This window comes from Pezoporus occidentalis, unplaced genomic scaffold (genome assembly GCF_034315485.1).
Source record: "Pezoporus occidentalis ecotype Australia unplaced genomic scaffold, CSIRO_AGI_Poc_V1 ctg3, whole genome shotgun sequence".
NCBI classification, from domain to species: Eukaryota; Metazoa; Chordata; class Aves; order Psittaciformes; family Psittacidae; genus Pezoporus; species Pezoporus occidentalis.
This window is the reverse complement of record NW_026914940.1, coordinates 20,526,729-20,545,374: the sequence shown is the minus strand read 5'-3', so window position 1 is coordinate 20,545,374 and position 18,646 is coordinate 20,526,729. Positions and strand designations below refer to the sequence as shown.

The 18,646-nt window shown below is 43.4% G+C and overlaps 1 protein-coding gene across 4 annotated transcripts in view; it reads right to left on the bottom strand.

The window, feature by feature from the left end:
* The window catches only part of RNF19A (ring finger protein 19A, RBR E3 ubiquitin protein ligase), a 61,502-nt gene extending 54,872 nt beyond the window's left edge, over positions 1–6,630 (bottom strand). Inside the window, exons 1-2 of one of the 4 annotated variants that reach the window (XM_062627295.1) lie at positions 6,479–6,630; positions 3,448–3,595 (exon numbers count right to left, since the gene is read on the bottom strand). The gene's annotated coding sequence lies outside the window, so the exon portion shown is untranslated. Of the gene's footprint in view, positions 1–3,447; positions 3,596–6,056; positions 6,196–6,469 lie in introns of those variants that run through there. The other 3 variants (XM_062627298.1, XM_062627297.1, XM_062627299.1) reach the window with 3 other exon arrangements.
* Between the last annotated feature and the right edge of the window lie 12,016 nt (positions 6,631–18,646).

The window sequence follows — 18,646 nt, the reverse complement described above, 5'->3', positions numbered from 1 at the left end:
ACTATAAGCACTGAAGATCCCTTTGCTTAAAAAGGACCTAGAAGTTTGATACCTCCATCTCTGACCCTGAGTAAAAGGGCTTCTGGCCTCCCACGATGTATTTTTAGCTGTGTCATATAAAGGAAAGCTTGACTCCTTTTTTTGAAAATGCAAAGTCAATCAAAAAGAAAGTATCAGATAAAGCTTCACATGTACAATGAAACTGAGAAGGTAACTGTTCTTCTCAGGAAACTGAAGCAAGGTCTTTAATTTAAAAAAGAAAAAAGAAGTAATTTTAAAGGCTTTATTCTGTTTATATTTTACTTAAGACAGAGGAACACAAACTCAGAACACCTCCATCAGGACACACAGTGGAGAAATCTCTGATAAGTTATTTTTCCAGTACACGTTCTAAAAATAAAGTCTTAACCTTGAATACACTTCATCTGACAGTCACATTTCTTTGCATTGATCAACATATTATATTACTTATTATGAAAATATGAAAGGCAAACCAAAAGTAAGATACTTTCCCATGGCTGACCTGACAAAATGTTTCTCAGCAAGCTCCACCTTTACCAGTTGGTGGTCTCACTACAGCCACTATTTATTGACATCCAATTGTTCTTCCACTAATGTTTGAGGGACAACTGGATACTCACTACATGAAACATTTTGATACGAAGGAGAAAAGCCAAACAGTACGCAGCAGCAACTGCTGTCAGCTTCTTCACTTATATACAGTTCCCTTACAGATGTTAATACTTACAAAAACATATACTGTCAAGGTACAATTAGAGCTTAATATAAGGAAGAGCTGCAGCACCAAATATAGACTGAGCATATGGCCTCCAATTTTCAGGTCATAAAAAGCCCAAAGCATTCATGAACTATTTAATTCACAGAATAAAAGCCTTTTATTTCCTAAAAAAGGTATAAATCTTTATTCTGCAGATTGATACTGCACTAGATCTGCCAGAACATCACTCCCCTTGTACAGTTTCACTGAAAGATACTGCAAGTTCTGTGCACCATGTACTTTCAGCAAAGAAAATATGACGCGTATAAGCGTGGCACCACTGGTAGGCTCTTCCTCTGGAATGCAACCATTATGGTGCCAAGACAGACTCTTATTTGTCTAAAAGCAGACAGTTAACTAAGCTATTTTATGTAAATATTTAAAAACAAAACCAAGGTGCAGCAACACTACTGCTGTGATGTCATATCCAAAGTGCTAGCCAGGCAGTGCTGCAAAATCTTCATGCATCAACTACAACCTTCAGCCCCACCTGAACCTCTGCTATTCAGCAGATCTTCCAAGGTGCAGGACCACTTCACACTCCCTACAAACCATTTCTTGAAAATATAGATGATGTAAATTTGTCTCACTGGAAGTCTAACACAGGGCACTTAACAGTATAGCTGGAACTGTCTTACAGATTAGGTATTTTCAGATAAAAATAGAACTTAAGTCTGTGGCTTGCAGAGTCTGGTTTTATGTGAAAAACCTGATCATTAACTGGGAAATTTAAAAGCGATACGTTGATTTATTAAGGATATGCAGCACCAGTGAAACACAATGAGAATAAAGCAACATGATTCTTACTTTAGACAGTTCCTCCAGTTACTTCTTTTGCTGAAGCAGTTCTTCATTCACTAAATGGAACAAATGAAGGGGACAGCCAGGGGCTCCAATTTAGAATATGAGGTCTAATCTGCCTTACAGGAGTAGCTAAAGGACCTATGGAAAAACGTTTAACGGTAATTTGTCTCAACTATAAATGGAAACAGAACTGACACGGTCCCACAATGACAGTTTGGGCTGAACAATAACAGGATACTTGCATTAACAAGGGTTGTGTTCTACTTAGGAAGCAAAACCAAGCAACTATACCAAATAGAATTGGTACAAACATTTATTTCTGCAAGATGCCCTTCAAATGTCTTGCTGAAGATATCATTAGGGGATATGCTGGCCTCTAAAGAGAGGAAGTTTTAATGCCTGAGGAAACACCTGTGTATATGTAACTTTTATTTAAGCTCATTCCATTAGGTCTCTTTGCTAAACTGCTTTAGGTTAATGCAACCCTTACATGAACTTTCTAGACTGGTGAAATGTATCGAGATGTGAAGTGAACCTGATGGAAACTTGCCCTTTAGAAAAAAAAAAAAAGGAAAAGCTACAGCTGATCTTGTCTTGTAAATGGCAATTACAGCTGCAGTGTTCTGACTACCTGTCCAATAAGATGCTAGTTAGTCACCCAGCAGGTAACTGACTTCAGTCCACAGTTCAAGAATGGAAAAGCCCAGAGCAAACTTCCCACTGGAAAAAAAAAAAGTAACCTAAACCAGAAATACTCCTACTTCTTATTTCATGGATAAACCTATAGGTAGGGTTAACTATGCCACAACTTCCATGAAAGTGAAGCAAACCACAGTCAAGACCAGCCCAACCTACCTTAATGAGGAAAGATCTAAGGGTGACATCGCAAATGACACCTCATGACTTTTTTTCCTTCTCTGAATTCTACTTTGAGGAACTCAAAGACTATCCAAAGCTGGTATAAGCCACATTCACAGCAGGAAGAAAATTTCTAGTACAGCCCTGTAATATTCTAGTCCCACATAAAATTTACATCTCTTTTTAGATAGCCATTGCTTTATTTTGGATCCTTGAGTACCTGCATTAAAAAAGAAGCAACTCACCACACCAGAAAAGGACCAGCAATCAAAACCAAGATAAAGCATAGTTCTTCAGTGCCTGAGAAGTGCCAGAAACGTACATGAAACAAGCAGAGATCACTGAAGACTAAGCTGCCTTATGACTCCGAGGAGCAAAGACTCTTCACACAGACTCTTCTCATCAACTAAAGAACAAACTTGTAAGAAAATCTGAGATGAGGTGAACATTAGCTAACGTAAGTTTGGAAAAAATCCATCAATCTATAAGTATCAGCAACAGACCAAATCCCTACTTACACAGTAACTCATCACAAAGCACTTAGAATTAAAAAATGAGTGCCTGAAGAAGTCTTTTGAAGTAACCTTCATAGGGAAGACTGAAATTCTACTCTAAATTCTACTCTTTAGTTCAAACTCACAGTTGTTTACCTGGATTTTTATTTATTTCCGAGTTGAAGCAGATCACACAATGTCTGAAAACTAATCTATATACAACACAAAAAGGTTTCGATTTTTCTTTAAATATTTCACGGAAGATTTAAAAGACAAACTACCAGAAATGAACTATCAGACTAAATCACAGATAAAACTTCCACTTCAGAAACTCAGAAATAAAAGGAAGTCTCCTCTTGTGAAAAAAATTGGAACATTCAATTTAAAAACAAAAAATGGTTTTGAGGTACTAATGCACCCTCTTCCACATTCTTCCTATGGAGTGGGGGGGGATCATACACTGCAACACTACTTACAGCAACCAGTTCTCTAAAGATGAATGTAACGTTTTACCTTCTTCGTGGAAGTCTACCTCCAGGTGCTTTCAGCAATGGGAGATCCAACACCATTCTCAGTATCTTGAAGCTGTGTTTCAGACACCGATTCCTTCAGCTACACATCTTCCAACAGTTAACACAGAAGGGACAATGGAAACTTAGAGCTAAGACAAATACAAAAAGAGAAACATCTGAAATCAACTTCTTTATGGATAAGCCAGTGTTAGAATATTATTACTAGTCCTTCAAAGAATCTTTTCTCATCTTAAGCAAAAAATCAGACTGAGTCGCAACTCAGCTGCAAGTCAGGATCACTTTAAAAAGAGTAAAGCCTAAACATGTATCCATCAACTCAGTTAAGTCAGGTGGTATAATTTATTCTACTAGGCTGGTATGTGGTATTTACGTACAATTCAGAAAACAAATCACAACACTAACTATGATGTCTGACCATGGGCCAGAATAAACTGACCTCACAGCGAATACAGTTGTATTTCAGCATTCAAAATTCTTTCTTAGCACCTCCAAACTGGGATTCAGAAGTCCAGTGAAAAAAATGTAGGCATCCTACTTTGTTTCCCTGGAAAGAAGTGTGTGGAGGGGGAATCTTTGTGAGAAATACTGTAGCATGACTAAATAAGGATCAAAAAAGCCCAAGCAAACAGGAAAAAACAAACCCTGGACTGGTTAGGGAGAACCCCCTGCCCACTGAACAAAATCAGTCTTTAGTTTTTGTCAGGGAGAGTAGCACCTAAATGCTGGTAACTAATAACAGGAAAAAGAAAAAAAAAAAGTATATTCATTTTCCACCACAAAAGGCTCTACCCAACTGGCAAAAGAATTCAAGGGCTTGTGTTCTTTCACATGTTGATAATGTTCACATAAAGCAAGTTTTCCTAATGCATATATTAATGCTGGCAGTGAATCCCATAGCTGAGGGAGTGTTAATGATTCATTTACTAATGGAGAGACCAGGATTTGTACACACTACAAAGGTAAACAAATACATCTGTCAAGCATCTTCCTCCTGAGGCTCAGCAAGCATAATTAATCAAAATCTGATGATTGCTCTGTGCAAGAAATGTCATTTGTCTGATAGATTTTAAGGAAAGGGGGAGAAAAGAAAACCACACACACATTTCAACTCCCTCTTTTAGAAAAGATGATCTGATGTCCTCAAACTTAAAAACAGCTGACAACAGCTAGAATTCAGCACTTTATTGTGTAAAACAGTTGAAACTCTGGCACACTTCAAGAAATACGGATATAGAGTTGTGTGTGGAAGCCTTTTAGTGGATTCATTTTTAAGAGTTGTATTATTGCCATTATGCAAAAGTGAAACTTTCATTTTCTGATCCAAAAAGGCCTCCTTCACATACAATTAAAAAAAGTGCTCTCTCAGCTCTCTGAAATCTTAAACTGCAACCATTCAAACGTTTATAGACAACAATGGCAAGATTTTGGAAACTTAAGTAATGTTACACTGCCGTCATTTCTAAGCATGCAAGTGAATTCTGTTAGGTAGGCAATTCAGAATTTATACTTCAGTTTAACCTAGGTATTAAACTGAAAACCTTCTTTTCCAATGAACTTGGTAAATAAGATTTCATCAGATACTGAAACGTGGTTCTTCAGCTGGGAAAAAAAACAAACCAAAAATACACACACAAAAAAAAAACCCTCCACCAACAGTTTGAAAGAAAAAAAATATTTTTTTAAATCATCAGTAGCTTTGTCTACAGTGCGAGACACACCTCCCAAACTGCCTTTTGCTTTTTATAAATAACGCTGTCCTTGATGGCAATTGAGATAAAACACTAATCAGTACCGGTGCCAACTATGGTATTTTAACAGAAACAAGATTTGTTGTGCTCCTCACAGAGAAACACAGGCACATTTCCAGTAAGCAACCACAAGGGCATGCAGGCTTCAAATTTTGATTTCTGTGCTCAGCAGTAACTGCATTCTACTGCTGTCCCTTTGGCACATCCCCATAACTGCTCCACTACTACCCCTTTGGCAAAGCCCCATTTCCTTCTGTCAGGGAGCACTGGAGCAGAAGGGGAGAGGCAGAAGGACACCTCCCTTTTGCCAACCATCACCTCCTCAGCTCACGTACACACACGCTGGATTTCAAACTGTTACCCCTTTTTCCCCTATCCCTCCAAGCTGCGCCTGCAACAGTCCACTGCTAGGTGGAAAACTCCCAGCCCCGCAGAAGGACCTGGGCAAGGAAAACACTCAGCAAGACGCTGGCTACCGCAACTGCTTGTGTCCCCAGCGCCTTTACAGCCGAGATTCAATATCCGCGGCCACTCGAAACGCCTCCACTTCCCCCGAGTCACCAGACCCTAGATGGACGGCAGAGCAGAGAAATACGAACTAGAAACTCCCAGAGGCGAGCGTGCGAACCCTGACCCGCTCTGCGCCGAAGGCTCGGGAGTGGCAAGCACTGCTCTCCCCGTGCCCTGCAAGTTCAAGTGCGAGACTTCCCAGGGCCGCTGCCGGGCGGCAGGAGGGAGGCGCCCGCCGAAGGGGCCCCCGCGGCGCCGCGGCCCACCCGGGCGGGAAACAGCTCCCTCCGACAAACCCCCACCCGCCTTGCCAAGGCCAAACGAAACCCACCCAGCAGCTCCCACACTTCGCCAGCCCCCCGGGCCTGCCGTGCCCCCCTCCTCCGCCAAGGCTCGGGGCGGGACGGCCCCCTCGCTCCGCCCGGGGGGAACCGAGGGGAGACAATGGGCGCGATGACTTCACCCTCCAGCAATGTGAGGAGCAGCGGCGGACGCCGCCGGCTTCCTCCCGGGCCTCGGGACACCCCCAGGCCGCGGCTCCCCCGGACGCGGCTGAGACCAACCCGCGCCCTCTCCCACCCGAGCTCGGGCCCCCGCCCAGAGGCGGCTCCGGCTCAACGGCTCCGCTCCACCCCTCACCCTCCGCCACGCTCAGGGCGGCGGCTGCCGGCCGAGGCCCGAGGCGGGGGACGCCCTGCGCCACTGCCGAACCCCTCCGCACCCGCTGCCCCGCCGCGGGCTCACCCCCGGTACCTGCGAGTCGGCGGGAGGAAGCGACGCCGCTCCGCCCGCCCGGGCCCGGCCCCGCGCAGGAAGCTCCTATGTGTGTGTGTGCGCCCTGTGTGTGTGTGTGTGTGAGGCGCGGAGGGGGCCGGCGCTGCGCGGGCGGGGCGGGACAGGGGCGGTGCTGCCCGCAGAGGGGAGGTGCTGCCCGCGTGGGTGGTTTCCGCGACGCGCTGAGCTCACGCGCACGGCGGTGCCGCCCCCTCGCCCTCTCCCGGCGGCCGTTGCGGGCGGGGCGATCCCCTCGTGGCGCTGGGGACCGGCGGTGCGTGCCCCTCTTTCTGCTCCCCGCCGCGCTTGGGCTCGGTGTGGCTCTGCCGGGCCATGAGCGGCGGGTGCGGTGTCCGCTCCCCGGTGGCGCTCAGGTCGCTGGGCCGGTGAGTGCGGACTCCGCGGCGCTGCCCACGGAAGCGGCAATGCGGAGTAATTATTGACTGTTCCGTGGGCTCCGTTCCGGTTAAAATGTGAAAGTGCACGGAGGGGAGTGACCTGTCGAGGCGTGTCAATAAGGTTATGACGCCGATTCACTCGCCGAAGCGGCAACGCGCCTACTCCGTGCTGTAAAATACAGGCGGATCTTCCTTTTCACCACCCTTTTTGACATTTGGAACGAATTTCGCCCAGCAGCCCCCAACTTCCCTGCCGTGGCATGTCCCTGCGCTCCGTGGTGAGCTGCAGCCAGACCCGGGCACCGGCCACCCGCTGTGGTCCCGGTCGGCCCCGGGCCGGCCTGTGTAGCTCACCCGTCCCCACCTCTCGATTTTACGTCTGTTTTCAATACCGACCTTCACACGGCCTTCCACGGGATTCCCTGTTTCAGCTGCTGCCCTCTCCCACAGTCTGTCTGCTCCTGACCTGTGCTTCTGGACGAGCTCCGAACCCCTGTTCCCTGTCCTCTGGCACATTGTAAGAACTTGTTGCACACAAAAATACCACGTTCGTTTAAAATCGTGCGGGTTTGTTTTGTTTTGTTTTGTTTTTCTTCTATAGTTAATCATTCATACTGTCTCATGTCATCTCTGAATTCTCTGGAACTGGGGTTTGTCCTGTGGTGCCTCTGTTAAGCTGGTATGAAACCTGAAAGCTCACTCTGGAAAAAGTTATTGATTACCCAGCCGGCATTTACCATGTGCAAATATTGTAAAATGAATAAAATGTACCGTGCTTTTCCTGCGTGATTTGCGGTGTACAGTCTGATGAAGGCTTGTATGTATACCTACCTTTATTTGTGTGCATAGTTCCATTTAAGTCAATAGGACTACTTCCAGCACATCAAATTAAGAGTGAATACAAGTCATTCCTGGTGAGATACTTAATCTGAAATGACAGAATAGGCGATTACAACAAACGGGGTGGGGAAGTGGAAAATGAGGGTAACAGCAATGAGATTATACTGGAATTTTGGTATGCTGCATACAAACCACAGCAGTTCCTTTACTTCTAAAAAGCAGTAGCTAGGTGAGTTAGTTAGGCTCCTAAAAGGCGGTAGCTAGGTCAGTTACTTAGACTGCAGTACTGCAAACATGTACATGTAATTCAAGGCATGTAAATGGTGCCATTGTATTCAGATAGATAAGATAACGCAGAAGAATATAGTGTTTACACAGGGTGACTGGCCGCTTTCTTACGTATGGGATTTGGTACAGAGAACTGGAACTGGAGAACTGAAGTTCATAAAATGAGAAAAAGGAAAGGCAAGAGTGGAGGTAAATGATGGAAAGATGAAGGGGGGAACAGCAAGATTAGTGTGTAGAATAGCACAATAGGACAGTGAACACGTTTGGACTGGAACAGGAACAGCTAACCATTTTACCAGTTCAAATGTAATGCAACCACCAATAAAACAAAAGCCAGCAACAAGGAATGCAAAGCAATGCAGTAATGTATTACTTTCTAAATGACCAAAGGGATTCAGCAAATCAGCACAAATACCCTGAAGTCTCTTGGCTAATGCTAGAAGTCCAGGGTTTTAAAATTCTGCACCAGGAGATTGAACAGACACTGTGGTGGTCAATGAGGGACAAAGCAAACCCCCAAGCAGCCACCCTCCTGAGAGCTCTGCTGCAGAGAGCCTGCAGCCAAGTAGGTGCTTTTCATCAGAAGCATTCAAAACAGTCAATTAACAAAACACAGAAAGCACAGGGAGGAAAGAGAATCTTTCCTGCACAAAGCCGTACACAAAACCTGACAGTGGTTTGTTATGATATGTAGGGAAGATAAGTTTGCTTGCTTGCTTGCTTGCTTGCTTATTATCCTAGAAGAGGATAGGTATTAAAGAAAAGTAGAGGCTGCTCAAACCCTTTAACAAAGAGGAAAATACCTCACGCACACTGCATTTTGTGAAGCATACAAGATTTATGAAAGCAAACAAGCCTGTCTTTCCAAAACACTTGCTGGAGAACATCTAGAATTAAAACGTTCTGGTATTTAATTCAGCTGCTGGCACAGAAGTTCAAAATATTGTATCAGAATACAAAAATACTGCCTTTCAAGCAAATCATTGGTAGTTCTAAGGAGGCATAAGTGTGCACAGCACATGGTCAAACATGGAAGGCAAAAATTGTATCATTAAGAGAAGTGAGCAGACAGGGCTGAGAAAAAAAGTGCTTTTTTTCTTAGTGGTAGAGAATGTTGAAAGCGCATGATATGGACAACCTTATCTTAATTCAGTATAACCTCTCTCAATCTCTGCTCATATAGAGCGCTGGCCTCTGTATAGTTTCAGTACTTACAGATGAAACACTGCTATCTCATATGAAAAGGCACTGTAAAATCCATTGCCTTGGGTGAGAATTTCATGTGTGTATGGTCTTTTCTTTAAACTTATGTTGGAAGAGTATCAAATATGATGGGTAAATATTTCCATGTCTCTGATCCCACATCTGAATAACTCTTAGAAATCTTTATCTGAATATTCAACCATCATCTTCAACGTAAAATTGTCAGTCTTTTTTCTATAGATAATTGTGTATTTCCTGCAGCCTCTGCCATCATCTGGTCTCCAGTCCATCATTTTTAAGGGAAAAAAAGACTTCCTCAACCTTTCCCCTTTTGACACACACATTTGTGTCCCTGACCTTTCGTTCATCTTGTTCTGAAGAACACCCTTTGTTTGGGGATTCACCGCTCTCCTACATTTTCCAGCTCAACTGTCTTGCCAATTTATTTTTTTTCTGGAGAATTTATTTTTAGCACCCCTGATTTTAGCAATCTGTCTTACAGTGTTGCCCCACAGATGGCTGCATTTGCACAAAAAGCATAGAAGAAGATTGATGTGGCAGCAGGAACAAGTGGCATAGGGAAGGAAAAGAACTGTCTAGATCAATTTTGCCACTGGAGAAAATATAATATAAAAATGCGTTCTGACTTGCAACTAAAGAAGAAAGGAGAAAAGCCTTTGATGAACTAAAATGTCTACAATATCCATTGATAGATAAACATATCTTTCAACCAGGCATGCAAAAAATGACAATACTGACGAATACCAGTACGTAACTGATAAATGTCTTGTTACATATTAGTATAGCCTAAGATACAAATTGCATAAACAGTAATAAGTGTTGAATTCTGTCAGGCTTCTTATTTACCCTCTGTGAAAGATTGCCATACACTGATTGTCATTGATTGTATTGAGCACAGTAGATTAAAACATGCATACTTTGTAAGAAATCTAGGTTAGGATTTTCTCAAAAGGCATCATTAGAATAGAATCATAGAATCATATCCTGAAGATAAAATGAAAGTATATTCAAATAGAGGGTACCATGATGACAAACCTAGGGTAATAAGTCAAATAGAGCTATCTGATGTATATGCAACCTCACTGATCCAAGTTAGAAAGTGGTAAGATACCAGTAAGCAATGTGCAGGATGAGAACTTTCCAAAATATCAGCATGTCATAAAACATTAAAGATGAAGGCTTCTATAGCCATTTCAAACTTCTCAGATATCTTACAGTTACATCATCTCATCCAATCAGTTTCTGTCATGGTCAACAAAGAAAAAGCAAGGTAGAAAATTTAGGATATCTACAACCAAAACATGTCTATTGCAAGAAAGAAATCTATTTGTTTGAATCAATTAAATAGGTTTATTGACAGCCCCAAAGAGAGAGAATAGAAAGAGATAAATCTGGGTGCCTGAATACAGGAAGTTGCTCCTAAACACGTATCAGTTGTTAGCCTTAGAAGGCTCCAGAAGGCTGTAAAAGACTGGTTTCTGGTTTATGAGCTTAATATTTCTCTAACATCTAAAACCCTACTCCTGGATGTAATATTTAAACTCTGGAAACTATTCTGGAAGTCAGATGCCTAACTGTGAGGAGCTGCAAGATGCATGCGTGATACCTATGTAATTTTTTAGAGATAGCCCTTTTTAAAGGTCAGTTGCTATAACTGTCTGTATCCTTAGGTAGCTTTAATTTGTTAGAAAAATTAATGAAAAGCAAGTAAGAGTTACATAGTGAAAAGCAGCAGACTATCATTTCTGTTGCACAGCACTCTTTCAATTCTAGTCCCCTGGGCCTTCCTCCTCTGTTACTCAGAAAAGCCTGAAACTTCTGGTTTTCTGGGTTGAGACTTTGTGTGCTTAGTCTCTGCCCAAAGGTGAAATAGTTTCTGAAAAGCTTGAGCAAGAATGTTTTTGCTGTTCTAAGTGTGAAAACAGTGGGTTAGGAGGAAACACTGCATAAAGGTAAAAGTGCATGAGGGTTTTCTAAATAACTTTTTCATCAGCATCAGTAAATGTGAAGAGATTCAAATCATGGTGGAAATAACCCTGCTCAGGAAGGGCCTGTACTTTTTCTAAAGCTGGTCTCAATTCAGTCAGAGGGACCTTCAGGTAGTTCATCTACAGTCCATCTTCAGCAGAGCCAGAGGACATCTAGACTTGCCCTTCCCTGAGGAGCTAATCAGATTTAGCTGTCCTTTGAGTCACAGTTACTCAAAGGTTTGTCTTGTGTGGTGACACACTGCCCTAAGCCAGGCCAGCTGGGGGGCACAGGGACAGCCCCAGTCCTGGACATCAGGCACCTCCCTGGGGACAGGCTGAAGCCAGGCTGGGATGTGAGCCCACAGCTGGGCCTAGCTCAGTGGGACCCATGGACGGGGAGGGCAGCGCTGTGGCCCTGCTGCAGTGTCACTCGGGCAGGGGCTAATGGCCCCAGGGGGCTGTAGTGGGGTCCCTGGGGAGGGGACAGTCAGGACTGTGGGTGCCCTCAGGGTCCCAGCACAGTCTTAATGGAGAGACTGCGCATGGCTTTGGCCATCACTGACTTCAAGAGGTGCTTGCACAAGCAGGGCTCTGTCAGGAGCACTGATGTGTGTTGCCACATTGGTGGTGGAAAAGAGCAGAGGTGGGGGGCAGTGAGGAGTGGTTGCCTTTAGTCCCAGCTTAGAGGGTACGTGGTTCTGATACAGTGGCTAAGGCTGTGAGAGCCAAAAGACAAGCAGCAGTAGGACACAGGACCTCTGTGCAGGAAGAGCTTTCCAGAACAGCATCACCCTTCCGGGCCTCAGCAGGGTGGATAGGCCATTCATGGGGAGAGTTGCCTGCTCTACATGGGAGCTGCAGACACAGCTCTGCCAGACTGGCTGGCAATTCCTGCTTGCAATAAAGCATCCTGCAGCCCCAGCTGCTGTCCAAGGGCGGAGGATGCGAGTAGGACACTGAGGTAGCCTGGTCCTCCCCAGCACCAGCAGGTGAATTGTGCATGCCGTGTACAGCTGCTCTTCTCTACGCCCTGAGGCCACCACCAGGGTGCCAGTTTCACCACAAGCACTGCACTTGTGACCATGCCTGCCTTCCTGCCAACATCTCTGGCAGGTTTGCTCTTTATTGTGGTTGTGCTCGGTATGACCCTCATGAGGCAGCAATTGTGGCTTTTACCTCTTGCCCAGAAGTCTCCTCTGTTGTCTCTCCTTCCTCAGGTTAGCCAGGAGCAGGCCCTCCCCAGACTGCCTCCAGAGTAAAGTGGGAACCTCTTACTTCCTTGCATGAAGCTGACTCCAGATGTAAGGTAGTTACAGAAATTTCCCCGGGTCAGGAGCATCCAATTACAATAATCCCTCCAACAGCTCTCAAGACTTCAAGACCCTTTTGGGGCAGTCATTGCACAGAGAGAGGGCAGTGACTGCAGCGCTGTGAGATTACGCAGGAATGGTATATAGTTAAACCTGTGACAGAGAGCTCTAAATAGTTTTGATTCATGGTAGGCAGCATACCAGAACAGGCCTAGTTTGGCCATGATGCAACATGACTGGAAGATAGCTACTGGTCTCAAATGTCTTTTCCACATGCAAGGGAAGTATTTGAAGCAGCCAAAGGTTTTCACTCTAGTCACCACTCAGACCATGCTACAGAGAAGGAGAAATATCAATGAAGACCACTGACATAATGCTCCAAACATTTGGTAGAGATTAGCTTTGTGTATTAAGCTTCTTCATTCTGCAGTCTAAGCTAGTGCTCACAGAAATGTGCATTGTCTAGGGCTGAGCCCCACTTCCTGACACCTCTTCCAGATACTTCCAGATACTCTGTTAGCTTTGGAGAACTACTCCAAATAGCACTTTGAGGATGCAGATTGCAAAGGGTTGAGCCAAGCCTCTGCATCCATACACAAGGCTGCAGTGCTGGCCTTGAGGGTGCAAGTATCTTCAAGAGCCGTGTTCCAGTGGGGCCTGGAGAACATTACAACAAAGGAGTGGCAACAGAGCTATCTCCAGCAGTGTTGCCATCAGCTGCAAATCCAGCCGTTATGGTAATCTTTTCTCCTGTGTATGAAAGGCAGCTGAGCTGGCAAAGGAACCGTGAAGCGTTTGTTCTGAGACTTCAAGGGCTGCCACTGTGAGCTCCAAGCCTCGAGGGAGATGAAGAGACCACTTCCCACAGGCTTCATCCTTTTAGGTCCATAGCAGTCAGCCTGCACACTGAGAGGGCTTGTGAGGGGTGAGAAGTCCACAGGAGCATTGTGGGAGTCCTTTCTTTTAGTTTGCTTAAAGACCAACTTACTTCATGGTGAAAGGGTATTTTAAATAGCTTTTTTAAAACTATTAATATTTGTTACAGAATCTGAAGTACTTTTGTCTACTTTCTAGCTTCTCTGCATTCTTGAAGCCTTTGACAGCTCAGTTTCTTGCCTGCATGGGGATGAGCCAGCCACCTTTACTCAGAGGAAGAACACATGGGTTCTGGACCCATGAAAGACAAGAAGTGAATCCTATTGGGTTCATTGAAAAGGCCTATTTCTTTTGTCATCCATTAGCCATGTAACTACATAGTTGGCAGAACATTCCTGGGCATATATCAGATTGGCTACAGACCATGGTAATTGGGAGAAGACGAGCCGTGGGTTGTTAAGAATGGGCAGTGGGTCTTCATCCATAACAGCTTCCATGCTAACGACCTTCTAGATCAGCTATGGGATAATCCTCTGAACCACATCTTACAGAGTCTTGTTCAGTTCAGTCTATTTATCGTGCTTAAAACTATAGGACTAGAAAACATATGCAGTTTGCGCATTTTATGTGCAGTTGCATTCCTGGCAAAGTGAGGAGAATGCTGTGCTGTGTTTTCTTTCCCCTGCTGTCTAACAAAGTCCCCAGGAGCTGACCCTCCACCTGGCTTCACCTCTGCCACCTCTGCCATGCTACAAATGAGTGATACAGCTCTTGGTTGGTGTGCCGACTTTGCCTGTCCTCAGAAAGAAAACTTAATTGATTTAAAGCATATTTAACATATGTTTAAGGCTGCAGTTGTTAATTTCTAGAACCAGGTGTCTTGAGTTAGCCTCTTTCTTTCTTTCATGCTAGAATTTGTCTACTGTCCTGAAGTAATCAAGGCAGGAATCAGTGGATTTGGCTTCTTTGAGGACTGTGTCTGCCTCTGGTCCTGCAGAAAGTGCTCTGTGTGTTGGTGTTGCTTCCCTTTTTTTACCCTTGGCCTGTCTTCACAGGGTTTCTTTCCCCCTGATTCCTTTCTATTTTTGCATTAGATCAGCTAAACATGACACCTAAGACTTCATTCACTCTGCCCCTCTTCACCCCCTGCTCTCAGGTCTGGCCAAGATACAGGGACAGAGATTTCCTCTCACCCAAGGGTAATGAGTCACAAAGTCTGGATGATGAGAAGGAAGGATTAGAGTTTCACCTGCCTTCTGGGAGATCATTTTCTCCTCCAGATTCCATTCCTAATCCTATACTCACTGCAGATGCAGTCTACCATAAGACCTGCAGAAGTGGGTCCTCTGGAGACTGCAGTTCTACCTGTCACTTTCTGGAAGGTCTGCAGTGCTATTCATTGTTCTCTGGAAGGTATTCATGCACCATATTTATTTCTAAAGGTTTAGAACTGACACTTAACACTGAAACTTGTTCAATTTTTTGTTTTGCTTCAAGTTTTGATTAAATTTAACCACTGAGATAGTTCAGGTTTCTATTTGAAGCAACAAAAGGGCAGCCATACTGCTCAGCAAGCAGACTCTCGGACATTGTTGTGGGTTTATCTATAACGCGGGGGATGAGGATGCATTTGGGCTAGCTCTACATGGGTTCAGCCAGCCATGCAACCACAGAGCACAGAGCCCAGTGATGAACAACAGCTCACCAGCCTTCCAAGCAGAGAAGTGCTGTGCTGTTGCACAGCACTTCTGAAGTAACTGAGTCAGTTGAGATCTTGATAACCTAGTCTTGCCATTGATGCATGATTGTTTTCTCCTTCACTTCAGTAGGGAATGATGAGTTAGAACAAAGCAAAGATTATGGGATTTGGTACAAATTTATCTCCTGGAACAGTAACTGGAAACACAAATCTTTGCTCGTATGGGGGTCTTTCTGCAATGCCAGGAGTGTGTGTTTTAAGCTTTAGGTCACCCCAGTTCATGACGTATTTAGCTGTCAGATCTGGGCCATGCAATCTACTAACCACCAACCAGGAAAGAATTTGCCCCTCCACACGTGCATTCAGTCTTCATAGTAGAACAGTTCCTCTGGAGCCTTTGATATTGTCCATTGCTAGAGACAGGGCTCAATGAAGCAATTACTTTAGTCATAATGACAGATACTCCAATGCCATCAATGTTTGCCATCCCGTCTGTAGTGCTGAATTACAGCTTAACAGCACAGATTTCAGGACACACTCCTGCTTTTGATTCCCTACCTCCCTTGTGACAGCTGTATTGCTTGGTTACATGAAAAAACGTCACTGCCTAAGAAATGACAATAAACTTTTATGAAATCTTTAGGCTCTTTGCCATTTCCTATTTTCTTTTTCCTTTTTGCAGGATTTTGCATTTATTGGGAGTGAATCTTTTCATTGCTTTGTAACTTCCTATTGCTCTGAAGTGATCACTTTCCAGTTTGCAGTTTCTTTCTGTGTGCTGCTAGAAGTTAGAGTCCAGTGTCACCACTGGCTTTTTACTAGGTTGTAATTTACACCAGTGAAACACCTTTCCACCCTAAAAGTGAGGTTAAGGTAGTTGTCAAGCATGGAAGGATGCTTGCTTATTTTAGTTTTGTTGACAAAAAGGGAAAAATATCTCCAACTCACAAACTGTGTTCCTGTCATCTGATAATAGGAATGCAGAAAGACTGATGGGTTTAGTTTTATTAACTTTTTTTTTACTTATCATGATAAGAAAAAACACTTGGAGCCTGAGCACCTGAAAATAGGATATGAAGGATATACCATGCTGTTCTGAAGGCTGGAGATACTTAAATAGTTTATATTCTGACACTGAAGTCATAGGCTAATGTAAACATTTTATCATATATGTAAGTCATGCCATTTTCCCATGACATACTATAACCTCATGTAAACTAGTTGTCTATGAAACACCTTCTGGCTCCGTCTGTCTCTCTTCTTCCAGCATAGAGAAAGCACAGATTATGATCTTAGATTCATGCTTACCACTTGAACAGTTACGGTTAGGTAAGATGAATTCTGCCCTCAGATTAGTCAAATGGCAGAAGATATCAACTGTTCCTTTCTTCCTTCCTCCACAGCATTACTAAAAATCTAGATAGTGATTCTTGCAGAGTTATTTGGTATAATAAATGCTCGTACTTAAAAGCAAAGTGCTGTAATTAGTCAGTGATGATAGCTTACATAGTTTAATTTGCAAACAAACTCTTATCCCATTTCTAAGACCCTTAAACCAATTTTTCCACAGCTGGAGGATTTTGTCAGCCACATCACAACGGGCAACTGGAGGGAGGCAATGAGGCAATCTTCAAGGATTTCTTTTGTTGTTGTTGCTATGGAAGGATGTGAGCAAACAATTTGGTGGCTTTTATTCCTTTTTATTACACATGAAATCTTGATGTAGTGCTTGTGCAATACCAGAGGCATGTAAAGGACACTATAGCCAAGTAAAAGCCATTGAGAGTACCCTGTTTGGTACTAAAGCATATCAGGACTAATGGGGAGTTAGAATGAATAGAAGGAGAAAGTGCAAGATCACAGGTACTTCTCACCATACTGAACTGTTGTGTTTACCCTTTCAGAGTCCCTTTTTCCTGAAGAGTCCAGGCTGAGCTATCAAGCTTACTATCGAAGGTAGGACTCCCCAAAAGACCATTTGTGTCTCCTGCTTGAAGAGAGGAAGGGGCTGGCATGTGTGATGCAGCTGGCATGGGCACCCAGACCCAACAGCTCACAGGCATTAGTTCTGCCTTTGTAGCTCTTAGCCATCCTTGAAGAGAAGTGGTAGGCTGTTCAGCAGTGAATAAACTGACAAGAGGAGGCTTTCTACAACTCCCTTCAGTTATAGCTGAGGCTTCAATGGGATAAATGGTATAAAACCAGGAGACAGAATGCTACTCTGGAGCATCTGCTCTTGAGCCTCATTGCATTTCTGAGTCCAAGCCCATGTTCCCCGCACAGAAGCCAGAAAAGAATAATTCTAAACATGTTGCTATAAAACAAGAATCAACCTCAATACTGATAGGTTAGGATGAGCTCAGTGTTAACATCCTCATAACACATGATGGCCTGCTTTCTTTTAGTGCTTACTGCTAAGCAAAATACAGGATGCATAAATAGAAACACTGAATATAGCATGCTGGAGATTATTTTAGCACACTATGAAGACATGATGCTGGTAAACCTGTAATATTTTTGTTGGAAGATATAGTGTTCTGTTTTACACACAGACACATATATATAACAAGAGAAGTGAAGCTGTCAATTATGGCCATCTCAGCAGTATTGCAGAATTCTAAAGATGATGACAAAATGTTGCATTCAGTTGAGAAGTCAATTTAAGCAAAATACTTAGAGAAAAGATTGTTGCCTATAGAAAATGAAAAATTAAGAACAAGTAGAACTTCACTAAAGTATGTCCTGCTTTGGAGAAAACAGAGGAATTCTAAACCACAACTGGAGTTGAGCAAGTTGACAAGTTAAACAAGTTGAGCAATTAAACTTGTTGAGCTAGTTTAATTACAAGAAGAATAATCCATAATATCTAAATATTATGTTTCCTGAAACTGAAATGGACACTAGCAGGGTATATGGTACTTCTATACCAACTGTCAAAGAAATATTCAGAATAATTCATGTGTGGAATGAAGTAGCAGAGCAACAAGAAAACCAGATGCAATGTTTTAACAGGACTTAGGCAAATCTTTGGGCATCCAAACTGACTAGTGCTTCTGTTGCTAAATAAAAGTACCTAGATGTGCCTTCTGAACATTTTCCATTTCCAGGTTCCTTCATCCCTGTTGCTCAAGGATCTCTCCACATTAGAATATACACTTTGGGGAGAAGGGTTTGATTGATAAATAAAACTGATCATAGTTACATCTCTAATCCTAGTGCCATTCTTTGAAGCCAGGTAAATGAAAGACAGTTTGAAAATAGCTGTGTGGAAAGAAGACTCTTTCCTTCCCTTCTTTCATGTGCACAAATATGCTTGGAGGAGAGTATTGATGGCATTTTCTTTCCTTTGGGAAATACAGGAAGCTGTTCCAACTGGCTTGGCCAGTTTGACAGAGCACAGCCCTGCCATGCACCCCCAGTTCTCTGAAGCTTGGTCACTTCCCCAACTCTTATGTCCCTACCAATTTAATTAGATTATTTTCCCTTAGTGTTTTGCAGGTTTTTCCTGTCCCTTTTTTGGTTTTCAAATTAATAATTGTGCT